Source organism: Rhipicephalus sanguineus, chromosome 10 (genome assembly GCF_013339695.2).
Source record: "Rhipicephalus sanguineus isolate Rsan-2018 chromosome 10, BIME_Rsan_1.4, whole genome shotgun sequence".
NCBI classification, from domain to species: Eukaryota; Metazoa; Arthropoda; class Arachnida; order Ixodida; family Ixodidae; genus Rhipicephalus; species Rhipicephalus sanguineus.
The window spans coordinates 12,843,183-12,850,609 of NC_051185.1; positions in this window are offsets into that span (position 1 = coordinate 12,843,183).

Sequence of the window (7,427 nt, forward strand, 5' to 3'; positions counted from 1 at the left end):
AAAATCCAAGATTTCCAAACGCTATAGGCTTACTATTTTTGCCGGAAATGCTGAGAAATTTCGTCTTACTGAAATGTGACGAGTCTTCAGTACGTCGAAAAATCCAAGATTTCGAAAGCCTATAAGCTTGGCATTGTAGCCGGAAATGCTGAGAAAGTTAGTTTACTGAAATGTGACGAGTCTTCAAAATGCAAAATCCAAGATTACCAAAGGGTATAGGCTTACCATTCTGGCCGGAATTGCTGAGAAAGCTTCTTTTACTGAAATATGACCAGTCTTCAAAAAGTCGAAAAATTCTAGATTTCCAAAGGCTATTGGCTTGTCATTGTGGCCGGAAATGCTGAGAAATTTAGTTTTGCTGAAGTGTGACGAGTCTTCAAAATGTCGTACAATCCAAGATTCTCAAAGGCTATAGGCTTGCCATTCTTGCAGGAAATGATGATTAATTTTACTGAAATGTGAGGAGTCTTCAAAATGTGAAAAAATCGCGATTTCCAAAGGCTATGGGCTTGGCATTCTTCCAGGAAATGCTGAGAAATTTAGTTTTACCGAAATGTGACGAGTCTTCAAAAAGTCGAAAAATTCTAGATTTCCAAAGGCTATAGGCTTGCCATTGTGGCTGGAAATGCTGGGAAAATTAGTTTTACTGAAATGTGACGAGTCTTCAAAATGTCGTAAAATCCAAGATTTCCAAAGGTTATAGGCTTACCATTCTGGCTGGAATTGCTGAGAATGCTTCTTTTACTGAAATGTGACCACTGTACAAAAAGTCGAAAAATTCTAGATTTCCAAAGGCTATAGGCTTACCCTTCTGGCCGGTAATGCCGAGAAATTTAGTTTTACTGAAATGTGACGAGTCTTCAAACAGTCGAAAAATTTAAGATTTCCAAAGGCGATAGGCTTGCCATTGTGGCCGGAAATGTTGAGAAATGTAGTTTTAGCAGAACAGACTGTTGGGCTAGTTGGTTATCCATGAACACTGAACGAATAAGAGTTGAAATTGACGAGCATAAAAGTCCTTTGTCTGTTCTCCTTTTTGTGCTGGTCAATTTTAGCGCTTATTCTTTCAGTGTTCATAAATTTAGTTTTGGTGAAATGTGAGCGAGCCTTCAAAATGTAAAAAAAAGCCCAAGCTTTCCAAAAGGTATAGGCTTAATATGTCGTTGTTATATAGGTAATGAACCAATTTTGTGAAAACGCCAGGAAACTTCAAGAAATTGAAAATTAGATTACCTTTTTCGACATGGAGGCCATCGAAGTTTAACTATGAAGTGTTAGGTGCACAAGGCTCGGAAACGCAACCCAAGCGTTTAATATGAACTATGGGCCGCATAATGTAGAGAGGAACATTTAAACACTGTTATCTAACCTTCCCAGTAGCCCAGTGGGTAAGGTGCTCAGCTCGTAACCGAAAGGGCGGTGGTTCGAATCACAAGGCAGGTGTTGTTGCAAAAAGAAGAAAAAAAAAGACAAGGCAGCCGTGATATGATGTGCATATCAAGGCTAAAATGCGCAGCAAGTGTACCTTTTCTATTTTTTAATCATTAGCCGCAGTTCTGACCAGAGCAACTTCTAAACAAGGCGCGCCGTGATAAAGCGATAGGTGAGTGCGTATGATGGTGGCTTCATAACCGAGAAGGTGATGGTTCGAATTACAGAGCTGGCATAGCTCAGACACAGCGAAGTCACACAGTGCTCTTGGTACCATTGTGCATTACCACAACATGCTTTGTATAGAATAGCTGAAGTGATATAGAGACCGTCTGACAGGCACAAAGGAGGCAAGTGATTTCCGTAAATGTATGGTGTGTTTTTTTATAAAGAAAGAGGCATGACACATTTTATTAAAAAGTAGGGGCACGTTACTAACGGCATGGGACCGTAAGGCGCGAGGGTCCCATGCCGCCAAGTTCCCACAGAGTGGGGTGCCCCCGCAAGCGATTTAAGCATCGTCCTGCCGTAGCACCACCACGAAGCCAGCTTGTTCCTATTTTACCGGTAGGCCCCGGCGAGGTGAGTACCCATAAATAACCGAGCGCAAGGTCGGGATACTCCTCTACCCATTAGGAAACCGGTGGGTGGCCGGCCGGCACTGGGTATCGAACCCCGTACCTCCCACATTAGAAGCAGGCACTCAACCACTTTGCTACCGCTGTGGTGAGAATACCGCTGAAAAATGAACTATATAATATTTACGAAAGTGCACCATAACTTAGAAAATACAAAACAAAGAATTTAGAGGCTGTAACCTCACATTTTTGGAAAGCATGCCGACAACGAGAATCGAACGACCAACCTTCGGACTGCCAAGCGAAAGCTTTACCCCTCGGCTACTGGAAAGGCACAGCAAAGAGTGTTTTCAGAAGGGTGTCTTGCTGGGCGAGATGGTACGATAAAGGTGTTTCTTTAAGTTAGGCTGCACGCTCGTTTAGCCCATGACCATACACATGTCACTTCGCAATCAAAATTAGGTGAAATTTTTCATAAAACTACGTAAAGCTATTCTGTTACGTTTTCAAGAAATGGAAAAATTCGAAATTCTTAAAGGATATAGGCTTGCCATTCTAGCCGGAAATAGTGAGAAATTTAATTTTAGTGAAATGTGACGGGTCCTCAAAAAGTCGAAAAATTGAAGATTTCGGAAGGCTATATTGTGGCCGAAAATACCGAGAAATTTAGTTTTACTGAAATGTGGAGTCTTCAAAATGTCGAAAAATCCAAAATTTCCAAATGCTATAGGCTTGCTATTGTGACCATAAATCCTCAGAAATTCAGTTTAGCAGAAATAAAATGAACCTTAGGAAAATCGAAAAATACAACATATCCAAATGCTTATCATTCTAGGTCCAAGCTCAGAAGTTCAGTTTAGCCGAAATAAAATGAACCTTCGGAAAATCGAAAGATCCAAGATTTCCACAGGCTATAGGCTTATCATTCTGGCCAGAAATGCTCACAAATTCAGTTTTGCCGAAATAGAATGAACCTTCGGAATATCGAAAAATTCATGATTTTCAAAGGGTATACCATTCTGGCCAGAAATGCCGAGAAATTCAATTTTGCCGAAATAAAATGAACCTTCGGCAAACCGAAAAATCCATGATTTCTGAATCGTATAGGCTTACGATCCTGGCCAGCAATGTTCAAAAGTTCAGTTAAACCGAAATAAAATGAAGCTTCGAAAAATTGAAAAATCCAAGATTTCCAGGCTGTGTTCCTAAGTCTGGTCAGAACTGCTCAGAAATTCATTTCTACCGAAATAAGACAGTTCTTCGAAAAATAAAAAAATCTAAGAATTTGAAGCCTTATCAAAGGAATTCAGTTTTACTCAGGAATTCAGTTTTACCGAAATGCAAGGAGTTAAAAAGAAGGAAAAATTAAAAGTTAGAAAGAGCTAAAAAATTTAAAAACTCAACATTTCTAAAGGCACTTTGTTTACCATTCTAGCAGGTAATGCGGAGAAATGCAATTTTATAGAAAGAGGACGAATCTTCGAAAAATCAACATATACAAGATTAACAAATGCATTGCATCAACATATCCAAGATTATGATTTGCAAGTCTCGGATATGTTGATTGGTCTCCATTAGAACCAGAAATGTTGAAGAATTCAGTTCAGAGATATAAGAAGAACATGGGAAAAATCGAAATATCCAAGATTCCATTCAGGTAAGCATTCAGGCCAGAAGTTCTCAGAGATTCAATTTTCCAAAAATGAGACATAACTTCGAAAAATAAAAAAAAAGTCCAAGATTTTCAGACGGCATGCGCGGTCTGTCTCAGAAGTTCCCGGAATTCTTTTTTTTTTTGGTTGCCGGCAATGCCGCTTGGCGGGGCAGTGCTTTAGGCGGAGAAATTAGTGGGAGATATAAGCTTCAAAACGAGTCTGGTTTCGGTTGCCTGCGGCAGTTGTTGTCGGCAGGTCATGCTTTGCGCAGAGGTAGAGGTACTAGCACAGGGAATGCTCGGAACGAACTTCGAAAAGTGAAGCCAACACAGGATCAATCCGCTTGTGGCGCTGCGATCGGTAGTCTGCAATGTGTCGTCGGTTAAGAATTGCGCGCGGCTCCGCCGAAGTGGTGCAAGGTATGAGTGCCCGTTTCCCACTCACAAGGCCCGGGTATGAATCGCAGCTGTCAATGGTGGGTTTTTATTCGAAGTGTCACCTTTTATAGCTGTATTGGCTGTATTGCTTTTCCTTTGTTTCTTAAAATTAGCTTCAGTTGCTACGTGTTGCTTGAAAAAGTAACGCAAAATGTGAAGTAAAATAGAAGAAATTGGGCAGTGAGCGTAGTTGTTTGCAGCGTCCACGCCCGGTATTCAACAAAACGTAAAGTATGGCCTCAGAGATTTTTGCGAATACGAGACTCGAATTGAGATTTCGCATTCTACGTTACTTTTTATAGCAATAAATAGCAACAGAAGCTACCTAGAAACAAAGCACCAATGCAGCTATAAAAGGTGACACTAAGAATAAAAACCCACCATCAATAGCTGCGATTCGAACCCGAGCCATTTAAGTGGGAAGCGGGCGTTCTACCCTGCACCACTTTGGCGGAGCCGCGCGCAACTCTTAAAGGGGCCATGACACCCAATTTTCGATCATAATTTGTGTTATGTGGGTTAATCCTTGTGCATACAAGTAAGCTGGCGAAATTTTTTGCGGATTTGGTCGAGCACTTAGCTTATAATTGAATATTTTTGTAAACACGGAGCGGCCTGAGAGCCGGGCAACACTGGCGCACCCTCAAGTCGGGACGTAACAAGCAGCTAGCTCTGCGAGCATCTATATTCTGACGAACAATATTGTTCCGTGGTCAGCTGAGCGTGAAATTGAGATAGCTTTCTTCAGCTTGTACTGAAATTGAACGATCGGCAGTGGCTGAAACTTTGGTAGAAGACAATGGTTTCGCTCCTTGCTGCACATGACGTCACATGCGCCATGGCAAAATGGTGGTTGCCGGCGGTGGGCGGGGTTTACAGCCGGTGACTTCTTGGGGTTGTTTTGCACTGAAATATTCTTTTACATGCGGAGTCGAACCATGAGAGTGAAATAACTAGAAAAATAAGGATGGGATGGGGCTCATTCGGCAAGCATTATCAAATCATGAATGGTAGTCTACCACTATCCCTCAAGAGAAAGGTGTATAACAGCTGCATCTTACCGGTACTTACCTGCGGAGCAGAAACCTGGCGACTTACAAAGAGGGTTCAACTTAAATTGAGGACGACGCAGTGAGTGATGGAGAAGAAAATAATAGGTGTAACCTTAAGAGACAGGAAGAGAGCAGAGTTGGTCAGGGAACAAACGGAGGTTAAGGATATCATAGTTGAAATCAAGAAGAAATGGATATGGGCCGGGCACGTAGCACGTCGGCAGGATAACCGGTGGTCATTAAGGGTAACTGACTGGATTCCAAGAGATGACAAACGCGTGAGGGGGAGACAGAAAATTAGGTGGGTAGATGAGATTAAGAAGTTTGTAGGTATAACGTGGCAGCAGAAAGCACAGGACCGGGTTGATTGGCGGAACATGGGAGAGGCCTTTGCCCTGCAGTGGGCGTAGACAGGCTGATGATGATGATTCTTTTACAGCCCACTTTTCATATCTGTATAGGCATAATAGACCCTCTACTTCTAGTTTTTGCTGAAAGCCCCAAATTGTTGGGAGACCACGTGATCGCCCCTTTAAACGACGACATATTGCAGACTACCGATCGCAACGCCACAAGCGGATTGACCCTGTTTCGGCTTCACTTGCTGTACATTAGTGCTGCGGCCGTTCCGAGCACTCCCCTGTTCTAGTACACTCTAGCAGAGGTATCTACTGCACCCTAGTCGAGAGAAAAAAATAAACCAGTATTTGGAGCAGCGTTACGCAATCAAGTTTTTGTGTGAAGCTGGGTAAAAACGGGGCGGAGAAGCTCGAAAGGCTTCAGAAAGCCTGCGGTGACGACGCAATGAAACAAAGCCAAACTTTCATGTGGTAAAAGAGCTTCCGGGAAGGTCGGGAGTCTGTCAACGACGACGATCGCTCGGGACACCCGTCGAAACCACAAACAGACGACTGGGTGTCAAAAGTGCGCCAAGTTTTGGACCAGGATCGGCGATTAAGTGTTCGGATGATCGCAGAGGAGTGTGGAATACCCAAGACAATCTTTCATCGTGTTTTGAGGAGGATATTCAAATACAGAAAGTATACGCGATAATCGTGCGAAAAGTCCTGACGAATGAGATGAAGGAGGAGCCACACTGCGCTCGCTGGCCAAAATGGGTTGGCAATGCTGCCCCAGCCGCCGTACCGGCTTGGTCTGGCACCATCACACTTTTTTTGTTCTCCATGATCACATGAACCTTGAAAGGAACTCGGCATGGGACGATGGGGATGGTAAAAGCATCTGCGATGAATTCAATGAAGGAGGCCTCCGTTGACGACTTCCAGGGCGCCTTCAGTGATTGGCTGAAGCGTTCGTGATGGTGCATCGAAGCAGGGGTTGAGTACTTTGAAAAGTTCTGAAGAGATTGTAAACTAATACTGAATAAATTATTTATAACAAAAACTGTCGGCACCTTTTGGGACAGACGATGTATAGGCCGACTATTCTTGGCAGAAATGTTCAGAAGTTCACTTTTACCGGAGTACGACCGATTGTGTTTGTGTCAATTTATGTTTGCATGAATTTGTCGTTTTGTGCGCTGCTTCATCAAATATCATGGCTCAACAAACTAGCCCATCAGTACATATTAAGTACATATTAAGGGAGTACGACCAACTTGAAATAAGCAGTGCAAAAAACAGAGGGCCACGGATAGGAAACACACAAGACAGCGCTTGTCCTGTGCGTTTCCTTTCCGTGGTCGTCCGCTTTTTGCGCTGTTTATTTGAAGTATGCACAACCAACTAGCCCAGTCCTCTACTTTGTTAAGGTACGACCAACGCTCGAGAAATCGATTATTTCTAAAGGCTAAACGTTTTACCATTCGGGCCAGAAGCACGCAGATATAGAATTTTCATCTAAATACGGTGAACCTTAGTAGAATCCAAGATTTTCAGATGCTATATTCTTGCCATTAACACAGTTGCGTAGTTCCTACTGCGCTATAATTTTTACTTATGATAACTGGCGAGGTATGCAGTACGGTAAAAAAACTCATTGTTGGTCTAGCTGGTCGTAGAGAACTGGCTGCGAAATATTAGAGGAAGGAATGAAAAGACAAGCGCAAGTCGATGTCTTCTTTCCTGTGTGCGTCGTTTTATTTCTTGTGCTAATATGGCTCAGCCGGTTACCCACTACGCGTCCGTAAGGAAACACGCGCACCCACATATCGGCACACTTTGTTGACGCTGCTGAAAATTACGATGAACTATGCACGTGCGCATTGTAACACATAGGCCTTTAAGCCGACCACTCTTTGTGCAATGCACATGC